This window comes from Branchiostoma lanceolatum, chromosome 15 (assembly GCF_035083965.1).
Source record: "Branchiostoma lanceolatum isolate klBraLanc5 chromosome 15, klBraLanc5.hap2, whole genome shotgun sequence".
Taxonomy (NCBI): domain Eukaryota; kingdom Metazoa; phylum Chordata; class Leptocardii; order Amphioxiformes; family Branchiostomatidae; genus Branchiostoma; species Branchiostoma lanceolatum.
In genome coordinates, this window is record NC_089736.1 from 9,099,320 (window position 1) to 9,117,924 (window position 18,605).

Below are 18,605 nucleotides of genomic sequence, written 5' to 3' on the forward strand. Positions count from 1 at the left end.
GGTGACTAGGGATAACCAGCCTACCTGAAATGTCTGAAATGTCCTGCCACACAGAGCCTCTTTTCATGGGAACACCGAGTCTGCCACGCACCACTAACGAACTACAGGTAACATATTAGACAGCACACACACCAAGGAACAGCTGACCTTTGACCGAGCTGATTCAACAGAAAAAAAATCAGCGGGCGGGAAACGATGACAGCCTCACATTCAAGCTACATCCATAAGAAAAGGGGCATAATGAACGGGCGTTTTGTCATGCAGACCGTGCTACTCGCAATCCACAATGTGAAAAGAACCTTCTTGTAAAACCGGTTTCAAGCCGAAGACACACAACCACAGAAAAACAATTCGAAAAATCGAAGTAATAAAATCTGCCGGTTCACGAACTATAAAATATCCCCTTCAAAATTTATATGCTGAAAAATAACGCTGCAAATTTTAATACGACTTTTATATAATGCCGAATTGGGCAGGTGGATGATAAATAACGCTTGTTGGACAAATGGGTTATGCATCAAAGTGAAAACCGTATAATATTAATTCGTTCTCTATATTAAGTTCCGTTGCCCATGATATAATTATATTGATATAACATGCGGAAAAAACTTAATAGCTGATTGTAAAAACAGGAAGAGCTGTAGGCATGACATATGATATATATTACATAAATAACCACATGTGTTTCCAATAACATAAAATAAGAAATAAAATTTACCCTCCAATCCTTTATTGCTCCTGCACACTAACTTTCAAATTTAAAAAATATACATTTTGTGCATTAACAGATTTAACATCATTGAATAGAAAACTTCCTTAGCTACTTCCTTTGAGACAACTGACCTTGATAATGAAGATATTAAAAGACCCCTCATGCAGAGATGTGTTTGTCTTTCCCCTTCGCAACACAGCTAAGACAACTCTTCATCCATCTATACACATCCCACACACCTTTAAGTTGTCTGCTAACGAGTAATACGTCGTCTTTGTGTATTTCTTAAGTGATGACGACTTTAAATACCACCTGTGAGGTTATAAGGTGTAAAATGATGTAGCTAGCTAAAGACCAAGGAAATGTCCCATCTCCGAGTGTACACACATAGTCCAGTGGTCACGTAAGTCTGTGTAAGTAGACAGACAATACAAACACTGCAGAGCAAGGGAAAATGTGAACTGAAGCGAAGGAAGATGATGATACGTTTTCCTCATTCCTAGACATTAGAAACTGTCTTAGGACCTATTGTGTGCAGTTAAAGTCTAAAAAATTGTATGCCGTGGGCCCAGTTTAGGACTACATGGAGCCAGTGTCTCGGGAAACGCTGTTGGTGTTCGTTCCCGTGTCTGCTTTGGCGCAGTCACGGAGTTTATACTCGGACCGCCACTGTGTCTCCCCCAAGAACAAACACTTCTGCGGTGAAGAGCGCTAGTTTCAGGAGCGCTCAAGGGGCGGTGCCTATTGTCCTAGTAATGAACTGTTCCAATTTCCAGGTTGACTCAGCTAATGTAGCCCTGTCACCAGCGGCTGGTATAAGAAGCTTAGACCGGGGATCAACCAGTTGATGTGCTACATTTTTTTCGGGACGTACCTACCAGCAGACTTCGCGGCTTGCCTGGAGTGTCTGTAAGCTCCTCTCCACAACTCTCGGACCAGAGGTTAAACCGCTAAGGCTATCATGGAATTAATTCAAGAGACCCCGGGAGCTACCGGTTTGGGGTTCGATTCCCGTCGAGAGGAAGACATCTTGGCTCTCACCAAGATAAACCAAAGCTGTCTTTAAGTAAACATCAGTCAATTCCAACATCTCAACTTCGAAAAACTGCGCGACTGGTAAAGAAATGCGGTAGAATATCTCACTTAAGCAGTTGAAACGAGGAGACAAATTGAAATACACATCCGGCTAATGTTACTAACAAAAACATTGGCGCCTGTAACGGTCTATGGTTCTAATCTCAAAGTATAACAACACGGACGGCAACAACAACACTAGAAACATGTTAGCTAGATTCTGATCTCTCAAAGGACGATGCTTGCACAAACGCACATATTTGTTCTTTCAGTCTCTCGATCTCTAAAGGGACATTTCTACGGTGCCTTTCTTACCCTAACACTGTTGGGGCCGACAGCTGAAACGTAACGCCTGCTTGGAGCTCAGATTGTGGGTTTATTAATTGCAGGGGATTAAAAGCGTTAAATTTTCATGCATTTCTAAATCCTGGCGCGGCGATTAGTACGGGGCATTACGTGGGATAGGATTACAGGAAGTTCCCACCAGGAGAGGACGGGGGCATCTTCCTTATTCATCACAAAAAGACGCCCCCCCCCCTTCTGCATACACAACTATCCACATATATATATCATTTGTGCTGATTTTGAAGGCGTTTGTATCTCCCATTCAACAAGCAATACATGTAGGAAACAGCGCTGGATTAATTTCTTAAGTCGTTCACTTCTCAATTTCCAGAGAATTTCTTTTGTAGTGACATGTTTATGCTCCCGGCAACTATCAACGCGGTCTACCGTAAAAGAGAACACAAGTCTCACATACAAGCTAAAAAGATTACAACATATTTCCATGATATGCGTGATATGTCGTAGGGTTTTTGATTGCGGGAAAAGTTTTGAACACCATAAAACTGCAGTAAAATTTGTGGATCCTAAAGTAGCGATAGTCTGATTGTTTGTGAATATGCAAAACCACTGCAACAGTTGGTACGGCGGTAAGACAACTCCAACACCGAGCTCACGTTATGTTCAACCCACCAAGACTCAACAAAGAACGCCCTAAAACTCAGGTTAACCCTTACACCTAACACAGCGTCAGATAAAGATTGAAACCTGTGGCTTAGATAGTTTGAACAATAATGATAGAGTACGTAACAACGTACGGAGAAAACAACGAGCCAAGCGGCGACAGGCGGCGGCGACAACACTAAATCATCCCGCACAGCCGCAGGCTTGAGCCCGTAAAAAAGGCCTAAAATTATATCCTCAACAAAACCTATCATATAACTGCACATATTACACTTACCAGATGCACGGGTAATCCAAGTTGGTACGAAGAAGTAAGTATCCGAGTGGAAACAGTGGGGTTTTAGAGAGAGGGAGGTTTGCGCGTCCTTACACCACGGTGCCCGGTCGTGGTTGTGAGGCTGTCCCTGATGCGCACTCTGCATAAGATTTACCTCCTAACGATGTGCTAACAATGTGATGGGACGACACAATGGCTCTTCGCACAACACATGGAAGTCATTATAATCATTATAATCATTAGTTCGCGCCGCTGAATGGACCACACTAATGAGGAAGGCGGGGCTAATTGTCATTACTATACAGGGCACACCCTCTAATGACGGGAAAAACAACAGCAATATTGAGCAGTAATTTGCATCAATTGTAGCGAAATGAGCGTAAGGTGGAGAGAAAATAGCAGGAGGGAAGTCAATTACAGAGAAAAACGACAAGTTGTTACTTACGACCGAGAAAATGGTTAAAATGTGTGTGACGTGAGTCCAAGGGAATTCCAAGGTGAGATGTTCATCGTAATACTATGTACTCTGGACTTGATCTGAGAACAATGTAAATAATGGGGCTGATAAGGAGAAAAGGTCCTTTAGGGAACAATGTAGAATCGTGTATTTCCACAGTATGTGTTTAGTTGTATTGACGGATGTCGTAGATTTTTGGAAGGCTTTGGAATTTTTCGAAGGCTTTTGATTTTTTCTCCATTTTTCGAAGGCTTTGGAATTTTGAAGATTTTTCAAAGACTATTGTATTTTGAAGTTTTTTTTCTGTTTTTTTATCTAATTTTTGCAACTTTTCGAAGGCTTTTGAATTCTAAAGATTTTTCGAAGGCTTTTAACGAACGACCTTAGCGGTGGCGAAGGCTGAAAGATGATGATACCGAAATTACGGAGACGGACAGACATCATAACGAGTCGTCGTCGCCTTGTCACAATCATGCTGTGTATCAATCTGGGCCGAAAATCGATGGCTTAATCACGCGTAAAATGACCCGACTCGGAAAGGATTGTTGCAACAACAGACGACACCAGAAACGAGTTGTACGGCTCATTATTCGCCAGGACCACCAAAGAATCAACAAGCAAGATGCATCCGTTTGATAGTCTATGGACGTCCTATTTACCGGGAACCACCGGACAAGGGTTCTAATCCCGTTACGTTGACGTAATGTTTTCTTTTAAATACACCAGCGGCTAGACGTGACAAAAATCTTGATGGAAAGACAATTGAGTCAAATTTTCTACCAAAACATTTCCAATGTAAAGCCAGCAATGTAACTCCTCCGTAAGGACATCATTTTAGACAAAAAGAAACGATGTTTCCGTGCCATTAGAGCGATGTGCAGGGCTGATCTGCGTCCATGTAAAACATGTTCCCCTTTGTTGGAACTCTGGCTAGCGGAAGAAGTCCATCCCCAATTACTGAGTCCTTACACAGGAATGTTAAAACATTTTCGCTGACGTTTAACCCCACTTGCGCACGTGTGAAACAAAATAAAATCACGTTAAGAAAGTCACAAGATCAGCAAATGAAGAAGTGATAAATTTTCTTAAAAAAGATTTAGAAGATTTTTAGAAGAGTTTTCTGTTTCTTTAGATGTGAACAAGAATATGGATACGGAAATTGAGACTAGCTATGCCCCACCACCTCAGAAGTGAATGTTTTGGTATGTGTGGTGGCGCCGGCTATCCCTCGTTTCGCAAAATCAGCACTTAAAACAAAACGGCTTCTATACACACACAAGATAACCCGTGCAAGCAACAAGGACGATACAGAATCTGCAAAAATGCAAAAATGCAAACTGCTTTCAGTGACAAGGATCCGCCACTTGACGATACGTGGAGCTATATATATACATAGATGTAAGAAACGAATAAATGTGGACACCTGCAATAGACATGAATGAAATACACATCCTATTGGGATGTCGACCTGATATGAAGACATCATTGTAGTTAAGACCTGTCAACTACCCACTATGTTTAGAATACAACCGTCAATCTGATTTTGACTTATACATTTTGACAACACATTTGTTTACATCTCTTATCCCATATTATTAATTTTTGAAGCCTAAAATTCTTAGATATATGATTTTAAGGTATGTTTTGAGTTGGGTGGTTAGGGCTTGGATCTGGCAAGCCGCACGGCGTAATAAAATTTACGAGAGTTTGTAAGAAAATATACATACAGAAAAAATGAGGGACTTTGATACAAAAAGAAGTCGGGAGATATCTGTGCAAGACTGGTGCACCTGCATCCTTCACAATAGAAGCGGTTTTTAATGTGTAGAAGGCGAATCAACCCTGCTGTTTTTAATTACCGGTGTACAAGGCGAACACGCATGTTCTCCTACTGAGCGGCAAAGCAGTGGGGGCCCTACCAAAACTTAGATCTCTTTTCCTATACATGGAATAGCATATTACACTTATTTTGAAGTGTTTGGCAACACGCACAATACATCGTACCCATTATAATTGTCAATAATTTTTCTTATCTTAATTTGATTATTTTGTAGGAAAAAGATTTCAAGTTTAATCTCACATTGGTGTCAGATTCTCGTCCGTTTCGTTTTATAAGAAGAAAATATTTCGCTAGTTTTAAAGTCTTGTAAACAGACACACAGGATGATATTCGTTTTGATATACAATATAGACAGCAACAGCACACCACAAACACCCGAAATACCCGAATTTGAGACTATTTTTCGTTGTAACAAGAGCGTATGAGCAAAAATATCTAATTACACTTTACCCCAACGTTGACAACCTTTTATCTATTCACGCTATTGTGAAGGGTTTTCCAATCACTTGTAACCCGTCTTCGCCTCCTTCGTACCCTCATTGTGCGACGGAAATAGGCAAGGGCTAATTAGGAACCCATCTTTGGACAGAAGCGGACCATAACAAGTACAGGTCTCCGATATGTCAGGCGGACACAAAGGTGTTTATTAGCGCGCGGATTACGAGGTACTCGTGTGTATTCCGTTAATATAGGGAGCAATATTCAAGAGATACCGCTGACGCAAATGGACAACAAATAATGAACGCTCCTCTTGCTGAGAAAGAGGTAAAAAGGACAAATAAGCAGTTGTTAGTGTGGATACTACGGAAAGGTAACGGTTGACAAAATAAGCATGCTCGTTAGCGTAAGTATTCCGGAAGGTCAGAGATGTTTTTGAGGAAGTACCCAATTTTTCTCGATTCAAAATATATCTCATTAGTAATAGGAACGGAACACCCCGGAGGGGCTGTATCTGAAATGGTGGTGTCTTCACTTTTTTTACTGAACAGTTCGTGTATTTTTTAATTCCGTAGTTTGGGATTTTTAAGTAATATCACTTGTGCGATTTTCCCACTCAATTTCATCTACGTGATTTCTCATTTGTTTCAGAAAAGACTGGGATGATTTCTGGTGGAGAAAGATATCACAGTTGAATCTACACATTTGGAACTTATGTTCAGCGTAAACGAAAACATTGGAGGCATTGACATAATCGAGTAGCCCCGCCTACTGGTCATCTGAGGTACTGCAGGTTTGTATGACGCTATTTCATATGAAATCGAGAATCTGATACAACATTACCTACGAGGCAAAGATTTATTTTCACCAAACTGCTGCAGCGTGACTTCGCAAAGAAGCCATTACTTAGTAAATCATCAAAAACCCCAATGATAATTGCTCCTGCCTCAAATCGGTCCCTTCGGTGTCGCAAAAATTAGTTTCTGACGCATTGCCTCCAAGCTGAACTCACTGTCGTAAATCACAAGTTTCTCTCCGAGGAATACGGCCTCCTGAATAAATGATGACTACAGGCTGACTGAAAGATTTATTAGAATTAAGACCGACCAGATTGAGGCACAGTGTATCAAAGGATTAAGATATCAGGCTTAGATCGATAAAGTGTGGCCTAGGGTCTACAGAGGTCATTCCGGACTGTATATCTGGGATTTAGGGATTCGAACCCAACTATGGGAAAAATCACGGGGTGAGATCGACAAAAATCCAACAGAGGTCGTCTCCATGGTTACAGAGACTAACGCCAAAGCAGTGGTGTAGTACTTGCTTGAGACTTTCAAAAAAGTCCTCGAAGTTGTGAAATAAGAGTCAAGAAGATACCATAAAAAAAACACATCAACAAGTAAGGATATCGTCTTCCATTTTTATAAAGTATCAAAGACCCATATTGTAGGTTTGGAAATAAGGAATGATAAGAAAAAGTCACCTTAAATGTTTTGGTAATTCATTTTACATGATAAGATGAATCTGCCTTATCCCATTGCCTAACGATATTCACAAGGGCAACGTTGTTGTGTCATACGAACACTTTGAAAATGTGGGGTTGTTTACAAATCGGCTTTGTTTTGGTCTTTTCACTGGACTAGTTGAATACATAATGTACTGGTCGTCTTTTGGCTGGTAGGTTAACACTTGAATGTGATGAAATCGCAAACATAGATAAAAAATCAGGCCAATTCTTTTCCCGAAAATATTTCTAATTTTGGTGCTAAAATTCTACAAAAAGGGCCTTTAATACACAAGAGGTGATGTTAATATCTCCAGCTGTGAAATCTCGACCTTCACACATCTGTGTCAGGTGCAGTTATTGTTTGAAACTAAAGTACAACTTCATTCCTCAACGTCCTGTTTTTCCACATTGATCCTTGTATTTGAATTAAAGGCGTTATTTTTGGAACAACGGCGTAATTGAGTCGATAGCTCATTGGTCAATGCCAGCTTTTAAAGGTCAACATTATTTACAGTTGTTTTCTTCTCCTTTTGTTGAAATGCATTTTTTTCTGTCAAATTTTGTCAATTTTTCTCCTAACTTTTCCCAATACCCATTTTCAAATTTTCTGAACAGCAAATGAACGTTTGGTGTATTTCTTGCAATCAGCAATGTGATTAAAGTACTATATATTGTTTGGATAGTGCAATACACAATTTGCGTTCGAACGAATTGAGTTTTAGAAAAACATGTCTTTGAAATGGATAATCATTTAAGAAAACACCAATCTAATAAAACCTGGTTGAGTTACTTTGTTTTTTTAGACATCATGATCGTAAAAAGAAATGATAACAATTTTATCAAATGATACACAAATAAATTTGAAAGTTGAATTAACCGGTGTCGTTTGGGTTTTCTTCCTATCCAGACACTATCATGGAAGAAAGTGAAATTTAAAACAATGAATACACTAACAGAACAAATTGAGTTGGTCGAGTTTTGTTATCCCTATCACGCTAACAATGTTGTGTTTTTACAAGTGTTATCCTTGCCAAGAGGCGCAATCCCAGAAACATCCAGCCGAACCCATGATCTATACCCTATGTTATCTTTTCCATTGAAAATATTTTGGGTGGAAAAATTCACAGCTGGAGGGATGGGACGGTACGATAGACCTTCTGGCGCTGGTGTGCATTCCACGACAAAGTCAACATATACTCAACCCCACCAGCAACTGCAGGGGATGGATACGGGTTCTGTAGGTCAGCGGGTCACATAATTCCTGAGTTAATCTTTGACCTAAAATATGGGCATATCAAAACACGAGACGGAAGAAAAACTGAGACGGCAGAATTTGGTAAGAGACGTCCTTGGGTTGGGGCCGGCCTTGTATGGGCTTCCGCAACGGTGCGTGGGAACATTCGGGAATACACTAGCAAATATACTACTAGTCTATAACATGGACTGACGTACGTCTGTACCGTACATGGTAAAGGTGGAAACGGTGAATATACGCCGCGTATACGCCACAAGGGAAGTCTGCACAGGACGGTATACACCATATAACATGATATAGCAACACGATATGGCGTATTGCTATTCAGTCATGCCACCTATATACGTGTGTACGTTCTTAGATGGTTATCAGCCATGATTTTGTACTAGACCATACGTATAAAAGCGTATAACGCAGTACACATCTCGTATCATATCACTTCATCGGTTAGTGCATTTCTATGGTAAAATCGGGGTTGAAAGTGGCCAAAAAGGGAGTAGGAATGAACGAAACAGTCAGTATTACGTAGACTGCAGGAGGAAATGTGTACAAGTAACCCGATAGCAGCACAGTTCGAGCCCCCAAGTCACGATTATTTCTACGTGCAGTTGATCCGCTCAATATGTCACAACTCAAATGGAGGTCCAACGCCTCAAACAAACCGTGAATGTGAAATACGGACACACATTAGGTTACCAGACTATCGCGTCAACAAACGACAATACATCAACGAGCACAAAATGTACTTTCTTTAGAAAATCAAACTCGAAGAATAGATATTTTCTATAAAGCAATAACGTTGTTTGTTTTAGAGATGGGCTGAGAATTGGTCATACGCATGACCACAATCACTCGAAGACTAAAAGAACAACTGAAGTTGTAACTTTTCTTTCATAACGAAAGACCTGTTTACGTTTTGCACATACAATACACATGCAGTTGAGTATGAGTATTGTATTAAAAGACAAACAAGAAAAATACCGTGAATCAATGAATGAAACGTGAACGTTGAAAGATATTTAGAATTCAGACTACAGTTACATGTAAAGAAAACGAATACACATAGACATATAGTTTCTAACTATTCCGTCGTTTGAGAGATGAAATAACTTACCGAATATCTTGTATGTTTCTGTAGAAGAGAATTCGAAGACACGAACGGCACTAGACTTCCCCTACTGACACACAGTGAGTGAATGAGAGTGTGTGTGCCACCAGCGCCTTGCAGGTCACCCAGCGCTAACCAACTGACAAATCACGCAAGTCAAAACAAAACGCGCCGGGTAAGACGAAAGGCAAACCTTCAACCCATGGGGCGGGGAACTAATAAAGTTGTCTTGTAACAAGGCCGTTCAACACCGAGGTGTCAAAACCAAATTTGACGACCAGTGGCTGTTTCTACACCCAGTTTCGCACCTTGGTGTTTACATATGGCATCCCCGTGTGTGCTAGTCAATGGGAGGGGTGGAGACTCCCACTTTAGCGACAATTAGACAACATAATGGCCTGCCCCTCCCAACTCACACACTCCCCCAGTTCGTCAAAAAAGACGAACGGCCTCGAGGTAGTCTGAAGGGTAAAGCAACATATATAAAGCCAAGAATGGAATATTCCACTCAACAAAGTAAGGGGAGGGCAAGACAAAGTTTTCCGCCCTTCCACCATTTTTGATTAATTCTCTGCAACTTTTCAACACGGAAAATATTTTTGAATTGATTTTTTTAGCTTTACACAAGACACTGAAAGCGACACAATAAGAATCTTTCCCTGTAAGTTGAGATGAATTAGTTATTGTAAAGTGCCTAGACGAACTACGAGCTATGACAACACGGTACATCAGTTTTACAGGCTTGGAGAGAACACATTATGGCTTGTATTGCACTTATAGACGATTCATTTATGATATACATTGCTAAAGTGAGTTAAAGTGCTAATGACACCAGAATACAACATTTCTTTTCATAACAATCAACTCTTATAGTATCATTATTCAACCAACCTACCCGTACGCGCAGAATATACATGTACTAATAGTGTATCCCGAAATGGTCGAAATGTTCACTGTGACGTCACATACAGACAATCAACCCATAATTATCGACAATAAATCTTGCGGCAGAAATATTGAGTCTAAACAAGGAGGTTAAATACATTATACATCTTGGTCTGAAGAATGATTTTTTTTAAATGTACGTTGTTCAACAAGAGGAGAAGGGTATTCAACTGGGAATTCAGCTTGTATTTTTTGTGTCATAAGTACTCTAAATCTGACCAAAAAACGGTAGTTTTTGTAACGATTGTATACTGTTTCTACTCCCTACTTTACGAGAAATGACTTCATTCTCTTGTGAACACATTGATATTCCGTGCGCCCGCCCTAGAGTTGATCATGCTGATAACACGCGTATTCCTTACTACTTGATGGCGTAATTCAGACTTAATTTGGTTGGCGAATCTCGCAGACAATGTACGCGCTCTGGATGATTAAGTAGCAAGCTTTTCCCGTGTACATGTACATTTCCCGTCTACATCACATGTGCAGGGCAAGGGGGGCGTAAAAACAAGAGGTATCTATTTCTAGCTACCAACCAAAAATCGTGGTATGAAAGATATTAAAGCTGGAAGTTCTGGTGCAGTACCATAGACAGCCGCAAGGGGCCCGAAAGTCTGAAAATTTCAAGGTCTCATCAATACCTACCCACATACCATGTATAAAGGTAATTAATCTAACCAGGCATTCTCGAGTTATCGTATTGACAGACAGACAGACAGAGAGACACACACACACACACACACACGAACGAAAACATAGCTATCTTGGCGAAGGTAATAATGTCCTTTCAAAAAAGGGATAGTTCAATAATGAAGACAACCGATATTTTGGACAGTACTTTGTACAACGAAAATATATCGTCCAGTGTCCGATGCGTGATTTTGTGGCGTTAGCCTGATAAAATACATATATGGCAGGCTAGATGCTGCATGGGAGACTGTTCTAGAAAACTGCTGACACACGTAGACAGTGAGGGGCAGTTTAATATAACATTTACAGTACGCATGTCGGATTTTACGACAGCCTCGTATGGATCTTGATGGCAAATTCTCAGGATCCTGTCAATAGCCACTTCTAATTGACAGACTGAACCCCAGTGAAAAAATACATATATTTTTTATATATAAAGAATTATATGACATTACATATACATTTACAATGTCGTTATGTTTCAAATTCAAGCTTATGATTCAAGAGTACGATTTTCCTCATGAGACAGCACCCCACAACGATGCAAGTTCCAGCAATATTCGACTCGATATTGAGCCAGCTACAGAAACTATGTAAATCTATATCGCTCCAGTTCCCAGCAATTTTAAATCCACCGACTTCCATCCGTCAACAAGGCGCGCTCTGTGCCTCAAGACCCCCCTTGGCATATGTACTTTGTGATCACCATATGAGAGAGCTGACATTTCAACATCTCGATAACGATCTGGCAACCCTCGGGGGCTCGTGCTTAGACGCAATATTGACAGCTCAGCCAATCAAATTCGATGACTGATAATTACATTTACTTGCAGCAACACGGCAGAAAAATGGCTGCTACGCTGGAGGAAGGGCCGGACGTCAATTGGACGTAACGATCGAACAATTGCAGTCGACAATTATGGGTCCATTTGTCCTTTATCATCGCGCGTAGGTGTGATTACATAGCAGGTGGTAAAGTAGAGCTGGGGAAATGATTGACAGCTCGATGGGACGATAAAGATAGCGAAGAGTTGAAAGAAAACAACATGGCCTTTATCGACCTTGTGCGATGGAAAGTGTGATAAGAAAGATGGCATTTCGTCTTGACTCTTGTTTTCGGGACATTTACGAAAAAAAGAAGGGCTTTTACTGTAATTTTTATTTGTATTCAACTCAGTACGCCGAGACTCCATGGGACTTGAACCCGCGACCTCTTGTGCGTCAAACTCTCCACATCAAACACCAGTAACAGTAAATTATTTATGATTCACCATCCAAGAAATAAGCAAATTCCTTTTCCACCTCCACCCCAACCATTTTCACAATCAAGAAAACACTCACAAAATATACTCACATTCAGTCTATACACGGAAACAAAGTCGTTCCTATACCAGCGCTAGTTATGAACAATTTTCAGCCGCGATTTTCGCAATGGTCTATTTGCCAAATCGTTAACACCAATCAGGAATAATATGTTGAGTTTTCCCCGCAGTAACTGCGCTGTGATTGTAAATTAAGGACCTAGTTTATCCACGCAAAGCCATAATAGTCGACGGGGGGACCACCCTAATGACCTCACCACCATGTATTAGTCATCAGCCAAATGCCTGTGTTTTATCTTCCGCAATATAATATCCCCCTAAATTATCTCAGCTATTGGCTGCACGGGAGGAGAACGTAGGAAATGTGAATTATGGATACATGATACGCCCCTCGCTGTGTGTTATGGATCCCATCCGTCTCTCCAAATAACCGAGCCGACCCTCGGGCGATCTAACAAAGCTAGGAGTGGTGGACCGAGAAAATATAGCAACGACTTCATTTCACGGAGCTCAGAGCACCATCAGGGACGGTGTACACACGGACTACATGAAACTATACTTCGGGCGATGTTTGGACTCGGGGTTTAAGATTGATTGGAGTCGCAATTGTGTTGCAGCTTTTTGTCTCATGAAATAGACCGGAACGTTAGTAAGAAAACTGTGTTAGCGTTGGTGTACAGTTGTGATGCTAAAAACAGTTGAGGAAAGTTAGTAGTCATTCAAAAAGTGTGAAGAGCTGTGATTCCGAAACTTTCTTTGTGAAGGGTTCAAGTGAATCTAAAACCGTTTTAGTGGTAAGAGTCACAATCCCTAAACTTTCAGTGTGAAGGGGGCACATTCAGTGTAGACGGTCGCGATTATCAAAGCGATACAACATCTAGATACGTTGGTGACTTTAACTTAAGCGAATCTACAACGGCCAGTGTAAAATTCAAGGTAAAGGGGCAACAGTCGGTGTAAACTGTTGCGATTCCAAAACCGCTTCAGCATCTAGATACTTTGGCGGTTTTCGGACAGCCTTCGGATGCTCACTACAGAGTCTACATATGGTCTTTCCTCCCAGTATCACTAAACATGGTCAAGGTCACAAACATCGACATCATTTTCGTGAAGGCTACAACTTCACTTTTATAACCATTCCTCCCACCAATCGTCTATAAAACCACACAATATTGTCCTATTTGTCTATCACCCTTAACACATCAACAACAGGTACAAATGAACAGGATTACCCCATTCCTTAAGGGCTTTTTCTGTGCGACAAAGAAAACACAGCTTCCATAGTTTTTACTGATACCTCTACACACCATACACCATGACGAGTGACAAACTGAATGGTTTACCTGCAAATAAACGGATTGCGTACCTCATAAAAACATCGCGGTTGTTGGTGGTACGTTTAAAAACCTTCCCTTTCCTCCTACTAACACGACCTCCCAGTACATATAAGCATGCTGTCGACACGGGAGAGATGGGGAGGCTTACCCCTACTTTCTGTGATCCCCGCCACCAGCGCTTTGAGCCCGCAGGTCGATCCCTGCTGATCCGCCAAGACCGAGCACCCGTCAGCTCGGGGCTTTCCGCGGGAGCGTTAGCAGTAATCAAGACAAGGCTGGAGCTGAGCTCCGCTGGCACCGGGAAAAATCACAGCTACACGCAGATCGCTTGGTGGGCAACCTTAGCTGTCCATGTGCGTGTTTCAGCGAAACCAATAGATAAGATAAACTGTGTGTGTGTGTGTGTGGGGGGGGGGGGGGTCTACACCAGCTACTCTCTCCCCCAGTAGTCTACCACTAAAAAGTCACAACCATAGCATGTCTAGAACACGAGATATCAAAACCGGAAGTTCCACGGCAATACCGTAACAAGCCGCAAGATGGCCCAAATCTAATCATTTCAAGGTCTCATCGACACCTACCAACATACCGGAAGTATCAAGACAATATATCCAGACATTCTCGAGTTATCGTGGTCCCAGACAGGCAGACACACACACTGTGACACACACACACACACACACAGATGAAAACATAACCTTCGTAGCAAAGGTAATAAAATCGTCAGAAGGTTATGTTTTCGGTTTTGCTACGGTTGAGTGGCTGCGGATGTAAAGAGCATAACACGAAAAGCGGTTTATGGATGTTCGTAATTTTTGGTCAGGAACACGAAGCTCATGTTCGAGAATGGGCCCCCTAGTGGCTATCTACGGTACTGCAACGGAAATTGAAAATTTGCAATGTAGTTTTCTGATGATTGTGTAGTGGATAGTTGTTGAGGTAGGAAGGAAGGAAGTGCTGTAAGTATGGCCCCCTAGCGGCTTGTTGTGTGCTGTTTTCTGATTGTCTGATTGTATTTCAGTTCCGAATGTACTCAATTTCTTAGTCTAGTCAACCTAAAAATAAAATTTAAAAAAATCGGCAAATTATACGACGTGAGCTAGTACCCATCGCATTTGTGACTATCGCTAGGTAACATGAAAAGTTAGATTCGAATTATTATCTAGAGAAATTATCCAAAACGTTGATTTTTTTTATCATTCCGATCATGCAGGAGTGGTCTTTGAAAGACAATATCCCCCTGTGACAATGAAAGTCACCATCATTTGATATCAATGAATTGTGGCCTATATAAAAGTTAAGTGCATAATACATTTCATGAAATAATGATGATAATGATGTAGACCACAGTAATAACAATAATGATGACCTTATTACATGATAATGACAAACTGTGCCAAAATCGACACGCTTAAGTACACCCTATGGATTTTAGTGGTCACGACAAAGTGTCATTATTGGTGTGTTGTGCACGAACGCTTTTAGAAAGGAGGTCAGTTTTTAGATCACCCATGTCTCTTCAGCCAAATTAAAACTCCGGGGAGTTTTTGCCAAATATTCAAACCATACATACAATAAAAGAGTTTGATACTCTGGGGGGCTTTCGAGACAAACTCTGTCCGAGGAGTTGATTACTTTTGAACGTAACCAATACAGTCATAGACTGAAAAAAAACACAACTTTACATACGGAATATTCGTCTCCGTTTGAGTTAGCGTATGGCTTCGGTGCGAATCCATGTTCCAGCGGCGAATTCACTTTACTTCTACTTGTAAGAAAAACTGCTTCCACACAAAATGTTAAAATGCGCCCTATTCACATGAAAAACTAACATTCATACCCCGAGTACCTGTTACAGTAACTACTCAGTACTGTTATATTAGGTATATTAAATGTGATTTTGTACCTTCAAAAAATTAACGGCTCTTGGTGGACGTCACGCGCAGATATGTTTGCACATTGGCGCACCAAATCCGAAATGTGTTTTTAATTTTGTATCTTAACATGGCTAACAACAAGCAGACTAAATGACTTATTTTTCTGTTACATTTTGGGTTAAAAAGTCCGAAAATACTAAGAGCAGCTGTGCGCCCGTGACGTAGTTGTTGACGGCTGCTATAGATTCTTGGCAACGTTTGACATTTCTGGCAAGTCTACCACACCCAATTCGCAGTATAGGCGCAAACAATAGATACCATAGTCCACTAATTCAATTCAAACTGCTGTATACATTCATCATGTACGCTCGAACTGTCACTAGTTAGTTATATATGAGGTAACCACTATTGACACAACAAAGGTACAGCGACTTTCGTAAGGTCTTCTACAACTATACACGTGGGTACAAATTAATCAAAAACTGTGGTCTCGGAGAATTTCATTCCTTCCGATTTCTACGTTCAATTAATACTAGATGCATATCTTTGTGATTGCTCTACTTACTTTAAAATGTATATTCCAAAGGTACATTTCAGCTGGTACGTTTGGCAGTTTGATTGACGTGTGACCTGCGGTGCACTCTGACCCCGAGCCCCCCACAGTGTGTTGTGAATCAAGGTTGGGAACATACCTGCACCAGAGGGGTCAGAGGTCACGTCACCCCGAATAATTGGCGCGCCAGGAAGCCCCCCCCCCCGGGCTGTCTACGGGCATGTGTTTCTCAACAATGCATACGTTTAGTACATAATTCTGTAACAAAGGGGTGGGGTGGGGGGCAGTGTTGTCTTGCAATAAAGAAAACACAACAGTTCCTTACTATTCTGTACTTTTCTTTGATTAAGAAACGGAATCGTTTTTGGTGCTAGGTCTGAAACCCTGTAGAGTTTTTAATAATCCATGGAAACCTCAAGCCTGTTAGAAAAGTTGAACAGCATTATCCACGTGAATAAAAAACATTTCCTTGTCATTCTGTACTTAATTAGAAACGGAATCATTTTGGTCAGGTATGCATTCGTTAACTTTCCTGGGTTCTTAATTTAAAGGAATATCAAACGTTCAGAAAAGTTGAATAAGGAAAATACAGAATTTCATTATTATTTAGTACCTTTCTTAATTTGCACATTTGAGATACGGAACTGTTTCGGTGCACAGGTCCCCATTTTCACTTTTTTTAGTTTTTGAATTAGGGAAATGCCAAGAGATAAGAAAAGTGCGACATTGTACACCTAGCTATAGTGTTTGGACATGTGATACGAAAAAAACGGCGTTGTTATCGGCTTGGGGGACTTTCTGTAGCTTATCGGAATGAGCAGACGGCTTATCTGGGGCTAGCTTCACTCCCGGGGGTGTGATGCGCACGACGCGTGGATTTCACCAGCAAATACGGTGGGGTCCAGCGACGTTCTGAAATATCAACTTGTGATTTCATAGGAAAGGAAAATGGAGGCGTGGAGTCATGTGTTCGTGTGTGTTTTTGTGAGGGTGTGTGTGTATGTGTGTGTGTGTGTGTATGTGTGTGTGTTTTGTGTGTGTATGTGTGTTTTGTGTGTGTATGTGTGTGTGTGTGTTTTGTGTGTGTGTATATACATATATATGTGTGTGTGTGTGTGTATTCCTGTGTGTGCCTGAAAAAAAGAGTTCAGAATGTACATATTCTAAAATGCTGCCATGTTTTCCATCTATCGGCCAACCAGCAATTCTTCCTTCCTTCCCACCCCCAGAACAGACTTGGACCAGCCCTTAATATCCACCCCATTATCTCACATGTCAAAACATCCCGCAATATTGAACACGCCGCGTTTTTACCACAACCACCTCCGGGGAGTTGTCCAAGTTCCGCCCCGGCAGCACACTCTATATAGACACCTTGATACAGCATTATTTTCCCCGGCCGGAACTCCGCGGATAGAAGTGGTGTTTGATGGATCACATCGGATCCCGTCAGAGGAGACTCCGCGGAGGTGATTGATAAGGTGCCAGTGGATATGGACCAAATCCCGCGGAGGACTCCACGTCACTTAGCGGCCATGTAGCGGTTTCCCGTTTTCCGCTGGGTGGTCGTTTGTTTTACCTTCCTCTCAGGAAAGCAGATACCGGCGAAAACAGTCTGTTGTATGGAGGGGACGACTCAATGATGTTCCGGCGGCAAATATCCTGGGCTGCGAAATTTATATGTTATTGACATTTATTGCCATTTTTAGCGTCAAAATAACCACCACATGAAGGTTTGAGTACAGGACGAGGTGTAACAAAAGTAAAGAATCGCTTTGTCATTCGCTATAATAGAAATATTAAATAAATCTGAAATGCGCAAGTGCAGAAATGTTCTGTCAGTCGAATGTTTCAGATGGATCAAAAACAAGTGTTTTGCTTACGTTCGTTCTCTGTTTACATATATGTTTACCCTTTGTCATATTTTGTCATATCATCTTGAAGAAGAGACGAAATCTTGTACAGAACCGGACGTTTTCTGTGCGCAAGGACTAGAGAAGTAAAAGAAGCCATATACACCAGGGCCTTACACTTTGATAGAGACGGAGGGCGCTGCAAACTTCCTCCTGAAACTTTTTGATCCACCGCTCATCGAGTCACGTGTTCTATCTGCACAAAGTGACGTCACAGAAGCGGGGTGTTGCTCATTCCTTGACAAAGACAGGTGTTGTTGAGTCGAAAATTTAGGAAAGTCCGATTTTCCCAATTTTTTCTTAGTATATCTATGGCCTTGTCTATTCTTTCTAT

The 18,605-nt window shown here is 41.2% G+C and overlaps 1 protein-coding gene and 1 long non-coding RNA gene across 7 annotated transcripts in view; one reads left to right on the forward strand and one right to left on the reverse strand.

Moving 5' to 3' along the window:
- LOC136420603 (frizzled-8-like) overlaps positions 1 to 18,605 on the reverse strand; it is a 29,818-nt gene that overhangs the window by 3,678 nt on the left and 7,535 nt on the right. The window contains exon 1 of one of the 6 annotated variants that reach the window (XM_066407628.1): positions 9,641 to 9,816. The exons of 3 other annotated variants lie outside the window; for them this stretch is intronic. The gene's annotated coding sequence lies outside the window, so the exon portion shown is untranslated. Of the gene's footprint in view, positions 1 to 24; positions 255 to 3,029; positions 3,209 to 9,640; positions 9,817 to 18,605 lie in introns of those variants that run through there. 2 more of the 6 variants (XM_066407625.1, XM_066407626.1) reach the window with 2 other exon arrangements.
- On the forward strand, positions 3,291 to 6,842 carry LOC136420662 (uncharacterized). Its single transcript, XR_010753281.1, has 2 exons — positions 3,291 to 3,526; positions 6,416 to 6,842. It is a non-coding gene; the product is annotated as an uncharacterized lncRNA (long non-coding RNA).